The 17,214-nt window shown below is 46.7% G+C and overlaps 1 long non-coding RNA gene and 3 other non-coding genes across 9 annotated transcripts; all 4 read left to right on the top strand.

Annotated features, from left to right (window-relative positions):
- Positions 1–11,713: 11,713 nt before the first annotated feature.
- LOC110197915 (uncharacterized) lies at positions 11,714–16,326 on the top strand. Of its 6 annotated transcripts, XR_002321598.2 has the most exons (7): positions 11,714–11,909; positions 12,091–12,242; positions 12,698–12,765; positions 13,134–13,217; positions 13,851–14,053; positions 14,720–14,761; positions 16,120–16,326. It is a non-coding gene; the product is annotated as an uncharacterized LOC110197915 (long non-coding RNA). The 6 variants fall into 6 exon arrangements; XR_002321596.2 differs by lacking the exon at positions 12,091–12,242; XR_002321594.2 differs by lacking the exon at positions 13,134–13,217.
- LOC144454682 (small nucleolar RNA SNORD88) lies at positions 12,529–12,618 on the top strand. The gene has a single exon (XR_013483192.1). It is a non-coding gene; the product is annotated as a small nucleolar RNA SNORD88 (small nucleolar RNA).
- On the top strand, positions 14,551–14,638 carry LOC144454683 (small nucleolar RNA SNORD88). Its single transcript, XR_013483193.1, has one exon. It is a non-coding gene; the product is annotated as a small nucleolar RNA SNORD88 (small nucleolar RNA).
- Positions 15,675–15,764, top strand: LOC144454681 (small nucleolar RNA SNORD88). Its single transcript, XR_013483191.1, has one exon. It is a non-coding gene; the product is annotated as a small nucleolar RNA SNORD88 (small nucleolar RNA).
- Positions 16,327–17,214: the final 888 nt, after the last annotated feature.

Raw genomic sequence — 17,214 nt, 5'->3', positions numbered from 1 at the left:
GCTGCAAAAGATTTGTTCACTCAGCATTTGCAGTAGATGGAGCTCACTAAAAGGAAATTGAAAGTAAAGTTTTAACAGCATTGAAAATCTGAAATGGCTTAAGCAGACCAAGGCAACTGGGCAGCCCAGTGGGTAGAGTACTGGGCCTGCAGTCAGGAAGACCTGAGTCCCAACTCCAGTCTCAGACACTAGCTGCGTGACCCTGGGCAAGTCACTTCAGTTTCTCCATCTGTAAAATGGGGCATTATCGTAGCATGTACCACTCCTGAGGTTGTTGTGAGAATCAAATGAGATGGGCTTTGCAAACCTTCCAGTGCTAGAGAAATGTCAGCTGTTGTTATTATTACAATTATTGTGACTAGCTCTGGTAGAGTTCTCCGCCCTTCCTTCTGTGTTCTGTTCCCTTCTTCAAGGGGGACAGATACTCTCACAATTTTTATTGAAGATGAGAGCCAGCTTCCCTGCCTTAGAGAGTCCCTACCTTCCTGCAAGGCCTGGCTGGAGTACTACATCCTACACGACGTCCGCCTTGATCTTCTCCCCCAAGCTGTCAATGCCCTCTCTCGCAGAAATTATTGACTTTGTTTATATTCAACATTGACTTCTCAGGACCCGCTGCACCTAGCTATTGCATCTCTGAACTTTTTGGTGCCTCACAATCTAGAAACTGCAAGAGGAGAGACACTAAGGTCTAACAGCAGATGCTATTTCTTCTTTTTTCAATTGATTTCTTTTGTTTTTTACATCATCATAGTTTTCCTTGGTATTCTTCCCACACGCCTGACAGGGAGTCATCTCATAACAAATAGTATTTTTTTAAGGCAATTAAAAGGAAGAGGAAAAAAATCAGCATAACTCATCAATATATTGAAAAAGTCTGAAACCCGGTGTCAGTGTGTAAGCCCTGTGAACCTCCCAGCTCCATGAAGAGGTAGATTGGGAGTGTCCTCTCATATCCCATATTTCTCCATTTGAGTCCTATTGGATTTTTATAATTTTGTTACATTTACTGTTGGTGTTTTGGTATGTTATTGTTCTTTCCATTTATATTGTTACTATCACCATTGTGATGGTAATAATAAACATTATTGTTCTTTTGGTTCTGCTTATTTCACTCTGCATCAGTTCATATTGATCTTTCCATGCTTCTCTATTTATCAATCTATTATTTCTTACAGCATTGTAATATACCATTCTATTCACATGTATCACAATTTGTTTAGCCATTCCCCAATCTATGGTCGTCTACTTTGTTTCCAATTCTTTGCTATCATAAAAACTACGTCTATAAATATATTTGTGTATGGGAGGCCTTTCTGTTTTTTATGGCTTTTTTGGAGTGAAAGCCAGCAATGAAATCTCAGGGTCAAAAGGTATAGTCATTTTATTTGCATATTTCCAATTTGTTTTCCAAAATGGATGTAGTGACTCACAGCTCCACCAACAGTATATTAATGTACCTAACTCTCCACAACCCTTTGACTATTGTCATTTTTGCTTATTTTTGCCAATTTCCAAGGTGTGAAGTAAAGCTTCAGAATTATTTTGATTTCTATTTCTCTTATTATTAGTGATTTAGGCATTTCTTTTCATATGGCTATTAATATTTCACAAGTCTTATTTTGAGAATTGTTTGATCATATTTTTATTTTGGGGGTTGGGGAATTAGGCAATGGGGTTAAGTGACTTGCCCAGGATCACACAAGTAGTAAGTGTCAAGTATCTGAGGCCAGCTTTGAACTGAAGTCCTCCTGACTCCAGCGCCAGTGCTCTATCCACTGCACCACCTAGCTGTCACAAAGTTGTGGGTTTGGGGGGGGTTTTTTGCAAGGCAATTGGAGTTAAGTGACTTGCCTAGGGTCATATTTGTTCATATCTTTTGACCATTTACTTATTGGGGAATGACTATTTGTCATGTGTGTATGTATGTATGTATGTATGTGTGTATATTAATTATTTATATATCTTTGGTACTAAATCCTTATCAGAGAAATTTGATACAATTTTTTTTCCCATTCAACCATATCCCTTCTTATCCTAAGTGCATTAATGTTGTCTATGCAGAAGTTTTTCAGTTTCAGGCAATCAAAGTTAACTATTTTATCGTTTGTAATTCCCTTTTGTTTGGTTAAGAAAAGATTTCTTATCCATAGCTATGAGAGGTATATGATGTCTTTCTTTTCTAATTTTTTTTTATAGTATGGACTTTAATATTAAGGTCATGTATCCATTAGAATGTATTATGAAATGTAAGATAAGTCTAATTTCTGCCAGAATGCTTTCCAGTTTCCCTAGCAGTTCATATATACATACATACATACATACATGTATATATATATATATATATACACACACACACACACACACACACACACACACACACACACCACACACATAGATAGATCGATAGATAGTATCTCCTCGGTAATTTTAGTGGTGTCTCACTAAACGTGTAAGTTAACTTTGGTAGTATCGCCATTTTCATTTTGTTGACATGACCTTGCCATAAGCACTGAATATTCCTGCAGGTATTTAAATCATTCTTTATTTTTTTAAGGAGCACTTTATAATTGAGTCTACGTAAGTCTTTTGTGTGATTTGGCAAACTGATCCCCGGATACATTATATATTTCATAGTTATTTAGAATAGGGTGTTTCTATTATTATCTCTTGAATTTTGTTATTATTATATAGAAATGGAGTTGATTTTTAAGAGTTTATTTTGGGGCATGCAACTTTGCTGAAGCTAGCAATTGTCTCAATTGGTATCTTTATTGATTCTTTAGGAAATCAAGTAAACTATCATATCATCAGCAAGTAGGGAGAGTTTTATACCATTTTTACTTATATTTATGCTTTTAATTTCTTTCTCTTGTCTTGTTGTGTGTGTTTTTTCTTTTTCCTTTTTTTTTTTTTTAGCATTTCTAGAACTATATCAAATAATAGTGGAAAGACTGGGTATCCTTCTTTACTCTTGTATTCATTGGAAAAGGTTCTAGTGTATCCTCATTGCATATAATGCTGGATATTGGTTTAAGATAAATACTTTTTATAATATCAAAAAAGGCCCCTCTATGCCTCCTCTTCATAGGGATTTGATTTTTAAAAAATATTTTCCTAAATACATTTAAAACAATTTTTGACATTCATTTTTTAAAATTTCTAGTTCCAAATTCTCTCCCTCCTTCTCTCTCCTCCCCCTTTATTGAAAAGGCAGGCAATTTTATATAGATTATGCATATACAGTCATACAAAATATATTTCCATGTTAGTTGTGTTATGAAAGAAAACACAAACCAAAAAATCCTTAAGAAAAAGGAAAAGTATGCTTCGATCTGCATTCAAACTCCATCAGTTCTTTCTTTGGAAGTAGGTAGCATTTTTCATCATAAGTCCTTTAGAATTGTCTTGGTATTACTGAAATAGTTAAGTCATTCACAATTGATCATCCTATGGTATTGTTGTTACTGTATACAGTGTTCTACTGGTTCTGCTCATTTCACTTTGCATCAATTCATATAAGTCTTTCCAGGTTTTTTTTCTGAAATCATTCTGCTTGTCATTTCTTATAGCACAATAGCATTCTTTATTATTATGATTTTTATTATTAATTTATTTTGATTTATCACTTCCATAAGCTTTTGAGTTTTAAATTTTTCTCCCCCTTCCTCCCCAACTCAGCACACAATCTGATATAGGCTGTACATATACATTCCTATTAAACATATTTTCACGTTAGTGATGTTGTAAGAATTAGAACCAATAGGAGGAACCACAAGAAAGAGAAAACAAAGCAGAAGAAAAAAATAGCAAATAGCATGCTTTGATCTGTATTTAAACTCCATAGTTCTTTCGTTGGATGTGGATAACATTTTCCATCATGAGACCTTTGGAAATGTCTTAGATCCTTGCATTGCTGAGAAGAGCTAAGTTTATCAATGTTAGTCATCACACAAAGTGGCCATTACTGTGTACAATGTTCTCCTGGTTCTACTTGCTTCACTCAGCATCAGTCCACACAAGTTTTTCCAGGTTTTTCTGAAGCCTGCTCGTGATTTCTTTTAGCACAATACTATTTCATTACATTCACATACCACAACTTGCTCAGCCATTCACCAATTGATAAGCATCCCCTCAATTTCCAATTCTTTGCCACCACAAAAAGAGCTACTATAAATATTTTTGTACATGTGGGTCCTTTTCCCATTTGTATGATCTCTTTGGGATATAGCCCTGGAAGTAGCACAATAGTATTCCATCACAATCATATACCACAACTTGTTCAACTATCTCCAAATGATGGGCATTCCCTCATTTTCCAATTCTTTGCCAAAAACAAAAAGTTGCTATAAATATTTTTGTACATGTGGGTCCTTTTCCTTTTTTTTTTTAATCTCTTTTGGACACAGACTCAGTTGTGGTATTGTTGGGTTAAAAGGTATGCAGTTTTACAGCCCTTTGAGCATAGTTCCAAATTGCTGTCCAGAATGATTGAATTAGTTCATAACTTGACCAACAGTGCATTAGTGTCTCGATTTCCCCACATCCCCTCCAACATTTGTTATTTCTTTTTCTGCCATATTAGCCAATCTGATAGGTGTGAGGTGATGCCTCAGAGTTGTTTTAATTTACATTTCTCTAATCAATAGTGATTTAGAGCATTTTTGTATAACTATAGACAGCTTTAATTTTTTCATCTTAAAACTGCCTATTCATATCCTTTGACCATTTATCAACTGGGGAATGACATATTCTTTTTTTTTTCTTTTAAAGCTAGGCAATGGGGTTAAGTGACTTGCCCAGGGTCACACGGCTAGTAAGTGTTATGTGTCTGAGGCCAGATTTGAACTCAGGTCCTCCTGTCTTCAGGGCCAGTGCTCTATCCACTATGCCACCTAGCTGACCCTACACATTCTTTTTCAAAAATTCATTTATTTTAATTTATCAACAATCACTTCCATAATCTTTTTTAAAATTTATTTATTTTTTTTAATTTTTAGGCAATTGGGGTTAAGTGACTTGCCCAGAGACACCCAGCTAGTATGTGTCAAGTGTTTGATCTGAGGCTGGATTTGAACTCAAGTTCTCCTGACTTCAGGGCAGGTGCTCTATCTGCTTCACCACCTAGCTGCCCCTCCATAAGCTTTTGAATTTTAAATTTTTCTCCCACTTCCTCCCCAAAACAGCACCCAATCTGATATAGGCTATACATATACGTTTGGGGAATGACTTACATTCTTATGAATTTGACTCTGTTCTCTTCATATTTGAGAAATGAGGTGTTTATCAGAGAAACTTGCTGTAAAAGTTTTTTGCAGTTATGACTACTAACTATATGTCTCTCTCTACCCTATTTCTCCATTTCTTCTTCTCTCTCTCTCTCTCTTTTTCCCCTGTTCTTCCTCCAAAGTGTTTTGCTTCTGACCACTGCCTCCCCCAATCCACCCACCTTTCTATTACCCCCTTATCTTATCCCATTCCCCTCCTACTTCCCCGTAGGGTAAGATAGATTTCTATACCTATGAATATGTATGTTATTCCTTCTTTGAGACAATTCTGATGAGAGTAAGGTTCAAGCATTGTCCATCACTCCCCCTTTCTTCCTCTACTGTAAAAGTTCTTTCCTGCCTTTTAAAATGTGAGATAATTCACTTCATTCTACCTCTCCCTTCCCCCTTCTCCCAGGGCATCCCTCTTTTTCACTCCTAAATTTTATTTTTTTTATATCGTCCCACCACAGTCAACTCACACTTGTGCTCTCTGTCTATGTATACTCCTTTTACCAGCCTCAGTAATGATGAGGTGTTACAAGTATCATCATCCCGTGGAGGAATGTAAACAGTTTAACTTAATTGAATCACTAATGATTTCTCTTTCCTGTTTACATCTTTATGCTTCTTTTAAATGTTGTATTTGAAAATAAAATTTTCTATTAGGCTCTTGTCTTTTCATCAGGAATGCTTGACAGTCCCCTATTTCATTGAATATGCATTTCCCCCCTGAAGGATTACACTGAGTTTTGCTGGGTGGGTAATTCTTGGTTGTAATCCTAGCTCCTTTGCTTTCCAAAATATCATATTGCAAGCCCTCTGATCTTTAAATGTAGAAGCTGTGAAGTTTTGTGTTATCCTGACTGTGGCTCCATGATATTTAAATGGTTCCTTTCTGGTTGCTTGCACTATTTTTCTTCTTGACTCTGAAATTTGGTTGCAATATTCCTGAAAGTTTTCATTTTGAGATCTCTTTTAGGAAGTGATTCATGGACACTTTCAGTTTCTTTTTTAATCCCCTGGTTCTAGAATATTGGGGAAGTTTTCCTTGATAATTTCTTAAAAGATGATATCTAGGGTATTTTTTTGATCATGGCTTTCAGGCAGTCCAATAATTTTTAAAATTCTCTCTCCTCTATTTCCAGGTCAGTTGTTTTTCCAAGGAGATATTTCACATTCTTCTCCTTCTTCTTCTTCTTCTTCTTCTTCTTCTTCTTCTTCTTCTTCTTCTTCTTCTTCTTCTTTCTTCTTCTTCTTCTTCTTTCTTCTTCTTCTTCTTCTTCTCCTCCTCCTCCTCCTCTTCCTCCTCCTTCTTCCAATTGTATTTTATTGTTTCTTGATGTCTCATGGGGCAGCTAGATGATGCAGTAGACAGAGTGTCAGCCTTGGAGTCAGCAAGACCTGACTTCAGATTTGGACTCAGCCACTTACTAGCTGTGTGACCTTGGGCAAATCACTTGACTCTGTTTGTCTCAGTTTCCTTATCTGTAAAATAAGCTGAAGAAGGAAACTCTAGTATCTTTACCAAGAAAACCACAATGAAGTCACACAGAGTTGGACATGACTGAAACAACTGAACAACAGATGTGTCATGGGGTCATTAGCTCTTACTTGCACAATTCTAATTTTTAAGTAATTGTTTTCTTTGGTCAATTCTTATACCTCATTTTCTCCTTTAGCCAATTCTGCTTTTTAAGGCATTCTTGTTAGTGAATTTTTGTGCATCTTTTTTTCCATTTGGCTAATTCTGATTTTTAAGGAATTCTTCTCTTTGGTGGATTTTTGTGCCTCTTTTACCATTTGGTCTATTTTATTTTTTAAGGTATTATTTTCTTCAGAATTTTTTGGTGCCTCCTTTACCAAGCTATTGACTCTTTTTTCATCATTTTCTTATAGCATTCTCATTTCTTCTTCCAATTTTTCCTCTACCTCTCTTGTTTGATTTTTAAAATATTTTCGAACTCTTGTAGAAATTCTTTTTTGGGGCCTGAGACCAATTCACATCTTTCTTTGAGGCTTTGGATGTAGCTGTTTTGACTCTGCTGTCTTCTTCTGCGTTTATGTTTTGATCTTCCCTGTCACCACAGTAACTTTCTATGGTGAGGTTCTTTTTATTTTTTTGCTCATTTTCTCAGCCTATTTCTTTCTTTCTTTTTTTTTCATTCTTTTGCTTTTGTTTGACTGAGTCTTGCTCTCTCATAGAGTCATTAGCTTCCATTTGCCCAATTCTAATTTTTAACAAATTGTTTTCTTCTATTAGATTTTGTACTTCCTTCCCCATTTGGCCAATTGTATATTTTAGGGACTTGTTTTCTTCAGTGTACTTTTTTTCCAGTTGGCCAATTGTACTTTTTAAGGGCTTGTTTTCTACACTTAATTTTTGTCCTTCCTTTTCCAAGCTATTGACTCTGTCTTGCATACCTCTCATTTCTTTTCCCATTTTTTCTTCTACTTCTCTCATTTGACTTTTAAAATCCTTCTTGAGCTCTTCTAAGAAGGCTTTTTGGGCTTCAGACCAGTTCATATTCCCTTTTGAGGTTCCAGATGTAGGTTTGTTGACAACGTTGTCCTCTTCAGAATTTCTGCCTTGATCTTCACTCTTCTCATAATATGAATCTACAGTACCTTTCTTCTTGCTCATGGTGTTTGCTTATTTCCTGGCCTTTAAAGAAACTGAGCTCTCTTGCTGGGGAGCAGAGGGCACTGACCCAAGCTTCTTGTGTTGGGAGCCTAGGGCCTTGTCACTGGCTTTGTATGCTGGGGCCTCTGACGTTGGCAGTTGGAGGCTGTAGGGTTCGGAAGCTTCCCTGGTGTTGGGCTGGAATCAGCAACACTGGAACTCTAGGGGTAGGATTGGGTAGTGTGGCTCCTGGAGATTTTCTGCTCACCTGAGCCTTTCCTTCCTTCCACTTTCTTCAGCTCCTTGCAGATGGATATTGCAAGATGTTTATCTGCCTGGGGCCTCTTGCAGCACTGCTTCCCTTGGTTTTGATGAAGTACAGGGAGAGCCAGTTGCTGTAGAATGCCAAGGCACCTGGTGGTTTTCCAAGCTGGGTTCCACTGGTTCCCCTGCCCTCAATGAGGCACTAGGGGTCCAGGTGTTGGTGTTTGCCTGCTCCACCACCTGGGTTTCAGGATCTCCCCCTGGTATGCTGAGGGGGGGGCTTTCTGCTATCTTACTGGGATATCTCCTGTTCTGTACTGCTTCACTTCCCCCAGGGCAAAAGGGGCCTTTCCCATTAATTCCTCAAGCTACCTGGTCTACTCGACTGCGGCGCTCCATCTTCTGGATCAGCTATTCCAGGGTTTTTCCTGGGGTGATATTTTCTGGGCTTTCAGAGGCTCCAGCCTATTTTTCGACTTTTAACTTCATGCTAAAGTTGGACTGTGCTCCCACTGTGCTCCATTCTCGCCCTGGTATGACAAACCTTTTCTGCCAACCTTCTAAATTATCTTGATCTGGAAAATTATTTTACCCTATCCTTTTGTTAGCTTTGCTGCTTCAGCATTCATTCTGAGGTGTTTTTTTTTGTTTGTTTTTGGCTTTTTTAGCATTGTTTTGTGGAGTCCAAAATTGTCCAATCTCCAAGAAAAACCACTCAGGCAGAGCTCTGAGTCAATAACCATTTATTAAAGGGACCAGACTCCTTCAATGAATCTGAGGTTCCACTCAGATCTTCCTCTCCATAAAATATTCTTTTAGGCAAATGTACGCCTGACATTCAAATAACACGATCAGCCCATGAGAGTTGCACTCTCTGCTGTAGAATTTGAGTGCTTGGCAGTTTATTTCGAGAAAGGATCTCAGTGTCTGGCATCTTGTCCTGCCAGGTGATCTTCAGAATCCTCCTAAGACAATTCAAATCAAAGTCCAGGTTTCACAGGCATACAACAATGAAGTCAGCACAATGGCTCTGTAGACCTTCAGTTTGGTACTCAATCTGATACCTCTTCTCTCCCACTCTTTCATTTGGAGACTCCCAAACACTGAGCTAGCTCTGACAATGTGTACTTCATCTTCTATCAATGTGCACATCCCTGGAAAGTATACTACCAAGGTAAGTGAACTTATCCATAGCATTCAAAACTTCTCCATTTGCTGTAACCAATGGTTCCATGGTGTGTTGCTGGCTAGTGGAGAACCTCTGTTTTCTTGGTGTTAATTGTTAGGCAAAATTCGCACCAGCAGCAAAGAACTGATCCATATTTTGTTGCATCTCAGCTTCAGAGGTTGCATTGAATGCACAATCATCTGCAAACAAAAAGTCACACATCAACTCTCCTTCCACTTTAGTCTTAGCTTGTAGCCTTTTCAAGTCAAGTAATTTAGTATCAGTGTGGTAGCTGACCTTGATGCTACGATCATCCTCATGAAAGGTGTCTGATTACATGACTGGAAATATCATGTTAAGAAGCATGGGAGCAAGCACACAGCCCTGCTTTATTCCATTGGTGACATCATCCATTAACCAGAACCCAGCAGGCATGCCATCATGGAACTGGCATGCAATACTGATGAACTTCTCCAGGCACCCACATTTTGCCCTGTACTACAACAGTATTCATTGGTAGAGTTCATTTTTTTTCCTGTAGCATGTCCATATCAGGACAGTGCAGCAGGTCAGCCCAAGTGAACTCTGTCCTGGCCAGCAGACTGGGGATGGGAGATGGATGCCAGGGCCGACTCCCCTCATTGTTCCAATTAGTGCTGAGTGTGGCAGCGTCAGCCTGCAGAACTGTGTGTGTCCATATTTAAGGGTTCACATATAAGGGTTTCTGTGTGGTCTCTGGCTGTGTCCAGGCAGCTCTCCAGTCAGTCAGTCAATAAGCATTTATTAAGCACCTACTATGTATCAGATGCTATTTTAAGCACTGCCGGTACAAAGAAAGGCAAAAGATAGTTCCTGCCCTCAAGGAGCTCCCAGTCTAATGGGGAGACAGCATGCAAACAATGTTGTATGGACAAACTTTAGATGGGATAAATCAGAGATAACAGAGAAAGGAACAGCAGAGGATTCTGTAGAAGATGGGGTTTTAGCTGGGCCTCAATGCAAGCAGGGAGGCTGGGAGGTGGAGATGAGGAGAGAGCTCTCCAGGCGTGGAGCCCAGAGACGGAGGGTCTTGTTTGTGGAATAGCCAAGAGGCCGCTGTCACTGAATTGAAGTGTACGTGGTGAGGAGTAAGGCATAAGAAGACTGGGAAGGGAGGAGCAGTCAGTCTGAAGGGCATTTTGTATCTGATCCTGAAAGTGACAGGGAGTCACTGCAGGCTACTCAGTAGGAGTTGGGGTACAGCGATGCAGTTGGGCTGGGCTGTAGGAGAATCCTTTGAGGCAAGCAGACCCCCTCCCCTCTAGAGATGTGAAGTGCTGAGAGTCTGCACCAGAGCCGTGGCAGCATCGCAGGAGAGAAGGGGGCATGTCAGAGGGATGTCACACAGATGAAATCTACAGTCCTTGGCACCATATTGGATGGGAGGAGGGGTATGAGGGTAGTGAGGAGTCCAGGATGACTCCTCCGTTGGGAGACTGAGGGCCTGGGAGGGCGGAGCCCTCTATTGTAATGGATGGGCAGGGCTTAGGGGGAAAGATGAAGAGTTCTGTTTTGTACACATGGAATTTAAGACGCCAGATGGGGCAGTAGATAGAGCATCTGGAGTTAGGAAGGCTCTCCTGAGTTAAAATCTGACCTCAGACACTTACTAGTTGTGTGGTCCTGTCTGCCTCAGTTTCCTCATCTGTAAAAGGAGTTGGAGAAGGGAATGGCGAGCCACCCACTCCAGTATCTCTGTTAAGAAACCCTCAAATGGGGTCCCCAAGAGTTGAATACGACTGAACAACAACTGGACATAGAGAGATGTCTGAAGGGCAGTTGGAGAGATCAGATCAGAAGTCAGGAGAACGAGTGGGGCAAGAAGAGCAGATTTGAGAATCCACGGCGTAGAAATGGTCCTTAAATCCACGGGAGTCAATGAGGTCGCCAACGGAAGGGGGATGGAGGGAGAAGAGGGCCCCGGACAGAGCCCTGAGGGACATCCACGGCTAGAGGGCATGGGCTGGACACAGAGGAGAAGCGGTCAGAGAGGGAGGAGGAGGTCCAGCAGGGGGAGGGGGCCTGAGAACCTGGGGAGAGGAGAGGAGCCCCTCGCCCCAGAACCTCCAGAGCAGGAAGAGTCCCCCCATCAGGGGAGAGCTGGGGAGATAGCCCTGAAGAGGGTCTTTGGCTGTCTCCATAGGATACCCAGGGATCTCTGGCCCGAGCCTCCGGCCGTCTCTGAGCAGTCTCCGCACCGCCTCTGAGCCTGGATCTCTGCTGGGTCTCGGGCCCCCTAGGGCGGCTCCGAGGAATGAGACCCCGCCCTTCCTCCTGTCAATCCCCCTTGTCCCGGCCCCCCGACGGTCCCTCCTCCTCCGCCTCCTGCGCATGACCGGAAGCCCCGCCGCAGTCATTCTCTCAGTACGCAGGCGCGGCGGCCGCTTGGGCTGGCGGCTCCGCGGACATGGGCTGCTCCCCCCTCCCCACGTGGGCTTGTGCTCGGCCGGTGAGTCGACGCGCGCCCCGCGGAGGGGAGGGGGGCCGCACCGCCATGGTGAGGGGAGCCAAGACACGTGAGCGGCTGGTCGGCTCCCACGGAGGCCGTGTGAGTGGGGGGAAGCACGTGGCGGGGGGAGGGGCGCGCAGGTGGGGGGGAGGGGTGCCGGGGGCCCCCAGACTCGCCTCTTTCTTTAAGGCCCGAGGCTTCGGACCCCCCTGAGGAGGGGGTCGGGAGAGGGCGGATCCGGCGGTCTGCAAACATTTAGTAAGCGCCTGCCGGGCGCCAGGGCCGGGCCTCGGTTTCCCCCTCTTGCTGCTCCCTCGCAGCTCTCAGTCTGTGATTCTGCCCAGCCCCCGCCCCCCCCGCAGAGGGGGCCCTGCGTGTGGGGGTCAGAATCGGCTTCCCGTGGTGCTCCGGCATAGACCTGGCGCCCCTCTGGTGAGAGTCCCCACCCCCGTGGGTCAGGAGGGGGAACGGGACCCTCAGACCTTTCAGAGAGTGGGGCTGTTGGGGGGGGCAGCCCCGACTTGGGGATCCCTGCGGGGGCGCCCTGCTCGAGCTGGGTGGGGGGTGGGAACCTTTGGAGGTCAGCCCCGGGGGTCGGCTCCAGACCATGGACTCCCCCCACAAGAGGCCCTGTGGGGGGTCTCACTTAAGTATAAGCTGATGGAGCCTCCGTTCTGTCTCCCAGACCCCCCCTCCCCCCCTGGGGAGGTGCAGGCCCAGACCCCAATGATGCCAGCACTGGGCGCTGACTCTGATGAAGACAGACGTGGTGCCCCCTGGCCTTGACTCCCAGGGGTCTGAGGGGCCTCGGCTCTGGCCTCCCCCCATCCTTCCCCTTCAGTTCTGCTCCGCCCCAACCTTCTTGTCCTCTCCTTTCTGCCCTGCAGACACCCTGGTCTTAGGGTCAGAGGGCGAGGTGACCGTCTGGAGAGGATGCTGTCTGTAAGGGGCAGAGGTGAGTCTGTCACTGGAAGTCTGACTTGGACCCCTCCTGTGAAACGGGTGTGCGGGGCCCCAGATGTGTCAGGGGCATGGTAACCGCCCGGGCACCCCGATGATGCCAGCACAGGGCGCTGACTCCCTCTGAAGGACAGACCAAGTGCCCCCTGAGGGTCTTGGGTGCGAAGACTTTCCAAGGGCAGGGCAGGACCTGTGACCAATTGAAGCCTAGGCTTCTGAGGGGAGAGCAGGGTTGAGGGGGTACCCCCAGTCCTGAGTCTGGAAGTCCGATACCACCCCCCCCCAGCTGGTCACACTTTCCTTGAGCTGCCCTTCAGAGATGCCCCCGAACCCATCGTCCTCTCCCTGGGGTTTGGTTGCCAGGGCCTGTGGAGCGGACCTGAGCTCAGAGTGGGGATACACAGAGTACGTGGCCCTGGCCGAGGGTCCCCCTTGCCCCATTCCAAGGTGTGTAAGGGAGAGCTGAGCTCACCTGGGCAGCCTGAGGGGCCCCACCCCAAGTGGTCCCTGTCTACAGCCCCGAGTCTGCCCTCAGCCATCTTCAAGTATCACGGTCTGGACTTGCTCTCACCCTCACCCTCCCTGCATGTGCCTGTTTCTGGTCTTTGTGGGTGAGAGTGTCTCCAGCTCTGTGTGTGTGTGTGTGTGTGTGTGTGTGTGTGTGTGTGTGTGTGAGGTATGGTGGTGTTTGTATGTGTGAGCAGGGAGTATATGTATGTATGATGTATGTGTAAGTATGTACAAGTGGGGAGCATGTGCATGACCGTGAGTGTGTTGGGGGGTTGTGTGTGCTGGGGCATGCAGGTGGGGGGTGTCTATTCCTGTCACTGACCACTCTGCTCTGCCCAGACCCGCCTCCCTTCCTCTCTGGTCCCAGCTGTCACACAGACACACGTAGAGACATACACGGGAATCACCTTGCACACGTGTCATTGTCGGTGGCTGCGCTGTTTCGAGTAACAAACATTTATAGAACGCCTACTGCGTGCCAGGCATTCCACTAAGCACTCTGCCAATACTGTCTCGTGATCCTTAGAACAGCCTTGGGAGGTGGGTGCTATTATCATCTCCATTTTACAGATGAGGAGACTGAGGCAGGCAGGGAAGAAGTGATTGTCTCAAGTCACGAAGCTAGGGAATGTCTGAGGCTGGATTAGAGTTCGGGTCTTCCAGATTCCAGGCCTGACGCTCTGTGTCCCAGTGGTGCCCCCAGCAGCCCTCTCCCATCTTTGCCCTGCCCAAGTGATGGTGGACGGCGCATACCCTCACACCACCTGCCCCAGGTAAGTCTGAAATGGGAGGTGGAGGCTGCAGGCCAGCATAAGGGGCAGGGTGGGGAGGGGGCACCCCCTCACGTGCCCAAGGTCCTGAGGAACACAAGTGACGAGCCCACTGGGTGAGGTCGAAGCCCCCTTCCTGCTTCTGCCTCTGAGTCTTTGGGGGCCTCACCAGGACAGTGAAGGGCCCCTTCCCCAATGGAAGTCCCCTTCCCAAGTCCCAGGTTAGACCACCTGAGCCTCACCTCCCTCCCTCATTAGAACATAAAGAAACAGGCTCATTATGTGGGGAGGGGGCAAGCCACCCACAGAGTGGGTGCTGGGTCCCAGCTCCAGGTAACTGGGATGGTCCAGACCAAGCCCTTTAAACCACCCCGACCTCTGGGGAAGGCTGGGGTGCAGGGGGGTCGTTGGGGCCAGAAGGGCAGTGGGACATCACTGAGGGTGTGGGACCCTCGGTCCCAGGGTGCCCCACATGGGCAGGGGTGCCAGACCAGAAAGCCGGCCTCCCATGATGCTCGCACTGGGCTGAGTCCCCTGACAATAAACACTGTGCCCCCCAGGCTTTGACTCCTGGGGGCTGAGGGGTCCTGGCTCTCAGAAGGAAGGCCTGCCCCCATCTGCACAGCTCCAGTTCTGCCTCTCACCCCCTGCCCCCCATTTCTGTTACAGAGGTTCCAGCGAGCCCTCTGAGCCGCTCCCCCACCCCCTCTGGTAAGAACCTTCACCCCGCTTCCCCCAGCCCATCTTCCTGCTCCTGATCTGGGGGTGTCTGGCACAGCCCCCTCCCTGGGTCTGTCTTCAGTGCATGGGTCCTTCTGTGACAATGTCTCACACTCTTTTCTTTTTTTAAGTTACATCTTTTCATTTGTTTTTCTCTCCCTTCTACCGGATTAAAAAGAAAGACCAACCCCTTGCCACAGCTACACAGTCAGTCACGCCAGACTCCACCAATTCCCGCCTTGGCCGCAACCCAAACCTGTCTCCTTTTGCTCCCCCCCCCCCAAGTCCTGGCCTCCCTGGTGTATCTATGCTGATCGAGGCCTTCAGGAGCCCTGCCTCCTCTGGGGCCGTGCTCTTCTTCAGGGCCTCCGGCTCCTTTCCGTCTGTGGGATGTGGGGCTCCAGGTGGTTCTGGATTTCTGTCTTGGGGCTCCCCTGCCCCCCCTACACACACACACACACTCTCTCTGTGTCTGTCTGTCTCTCTCCCTCTCTGTCTTTCTCTGTCTCTCTGTCTCTCTCTGTCTCTCTGTCTCTCTCTCTGTCTCTGTCTCTCGGCTCTCTGGGATTGCAGCTGTCCTGAGCCCTGGTGCAGTCCAGGGCTGGCTCTGCTCATGTTCTGGAACCCTCAGAGCCAGGAGGGACCTGGTGGTCCCAGGGTGCCCACTTACCCTCTGCCTGGGGATGTGGAGGGAGTCCCCGTTAGGGAACAAGAAGGCAGTAGAGTCACTGGATTCTGAACCCTCTCAGTCCCTCACTTCATGCCTCAGTTGGGCAAAAACGCCTTGTTTGGGGGGCAGGTGTCAGTTGAAAATCTAGCTTCCATTTCATTCTGTATCCCAGAAGCCTCTTCTTGGCAAAATCTCAGTTGAGCAGGGCTGGGGGGTCTGGGTTAGGGAGCACTGGTACCCCAATGATGCCAGCACTGGGCTCTGACTTGTGTGAAGACACTCGGTGCCCCCTGGGCCTTTGACTCCCAGGGGTCTGAGGGGCCCCGGCTCTGGGCCAGAGAATGGCTGTTCCCCATGCCGTTATTGCCCCTCTGCAGACTTGTGGAGCTCAGGGTAGGGAGGCAGAAAGAAAGGTCAGTCGTGGAGGCACTGTGCCATCATCCCCTAAAGCCCACCCCAGGGTGGGGAAGCCTGCCCGCCCTCCCCTGCAGTGGGTGACGGTGCATCTGGTGCCCATAGGGTGAGGAGGCCCAGAGGCTGGTTTGCTGCCACTTCTGAGGGCTGTGGGACTTGCAGGCCTTAACTGCAGTTGTCTCTACGCAGATGGGCCGGGTTTGTTTTCTCTTGTGACAAGCTGGCAGATATTTGAACAAAACAAACATTTGACCCACCCCTGTAGGAAGAGATAAAGCCTTAGTAATGACTGAGAACACTTGGAGAAGGGGTGTTGAGGAGTGCCCGTCGTGGGACCTTTGAAAACCGAGCGCTACAGAGGCAGGAAGCTCGGCCGGCTGCCCAGCCAGCTCACCAGCGTAGCCATTGCTGTAGTGAGTCCAAAGGGGATTGGCGCCGTTACTGTTAAAGAAAATAAATTGTTTTGCAAACAGTTCAGCCTGTTCCTTTTTAACTTAGGTGTGTTTTGTAATGTGGACAGAAATACTTGAAACACGTTTTTTGACCCTAGAAGGGAGGCTATCTGGGCCAAGTTGAGCTCAAGAGTGGACTCTGTCCGAATTAGAAAGGAGCCCAAAGTGGGAACCCCAGGCCCAGGATGCCATGTCCAGCCCAGAAGGGAGGTGCTGGGGCTGGGAAGAACTATAGAACCTGGGCCATATGAGGATGGTGGCTGGGAGGGTCCACGCTGGAAGAGGAGCCCCGCCAACCTGGTGGAGGAACGAAGACCTGCAGGCAAGCCTTAGGTTGCTTCTGCCTTCCTGTGGTCTTGGACAAGGGCCTGAGGATCTCTTGAGGGTCATCCCAGCTCCGTGCTCACCCCCTGCACTGCCATTCCTGCGGGGGCCGGGGCCTTGCCTGTGTCAGGAGTGGAGACGACATGGGGTGGGTGGCTTGTGAGGGGGCGGTTCCTCCGCAGATGGACGTTGGCAGGTGTGTGATGGATGGTGATGGCAGAGGGACGTTAGACCCTGGCAAGTCCAGCCTGCCCACTTAACAGATGATCTTGGTCCGGAGCCTGAGAGCAAGGGACGTTAGGGTCGGGTTTTCCTAAGCCTCGCCGGCAGAGGGCAGTGTGATTCCATTGTGTCCAAGGGGCCAGCCTGGAGCAAGAAGTCCATTTAAGTTGGGGTTTGGGAAAACCTGTGGGGGAGGGGGAGTCAGTGGCAGAGTGGACAGAGCACAGGGCCTGGAGTCAAGGGGACTCATCGTTCCGAGTTCAAGTCTGGCCTCATGCTAGCTGTGTGACCCAATCCTGTTTGCCTCAGTTTCCTCATCTGTCAAATGAAGTGTACCGACACTCCAGTATCTCTGCCAAGGA

Source organism: Phascolarctos cinereus, unplaced genomic scaffold (genome assembly GCF_003287225.1).
Source record: "Phascolarctos cinereus isolate Bilbo 61053 unplaced genomic scaffold, phaCin_HiC Scaffold_726;HRSCAF=1367, whole genome shotgun sequence".
Taxonomy (NCBI): Eukaryota; Metazoa; Chordata; class Mammalia; order Diprotodontia; family Phascolarctidae; genus Phascolarctos; species Phascolarctos cinereus.
This window is presented reverse-complemented; position numbering and strand designations above follow the sequence as displayed.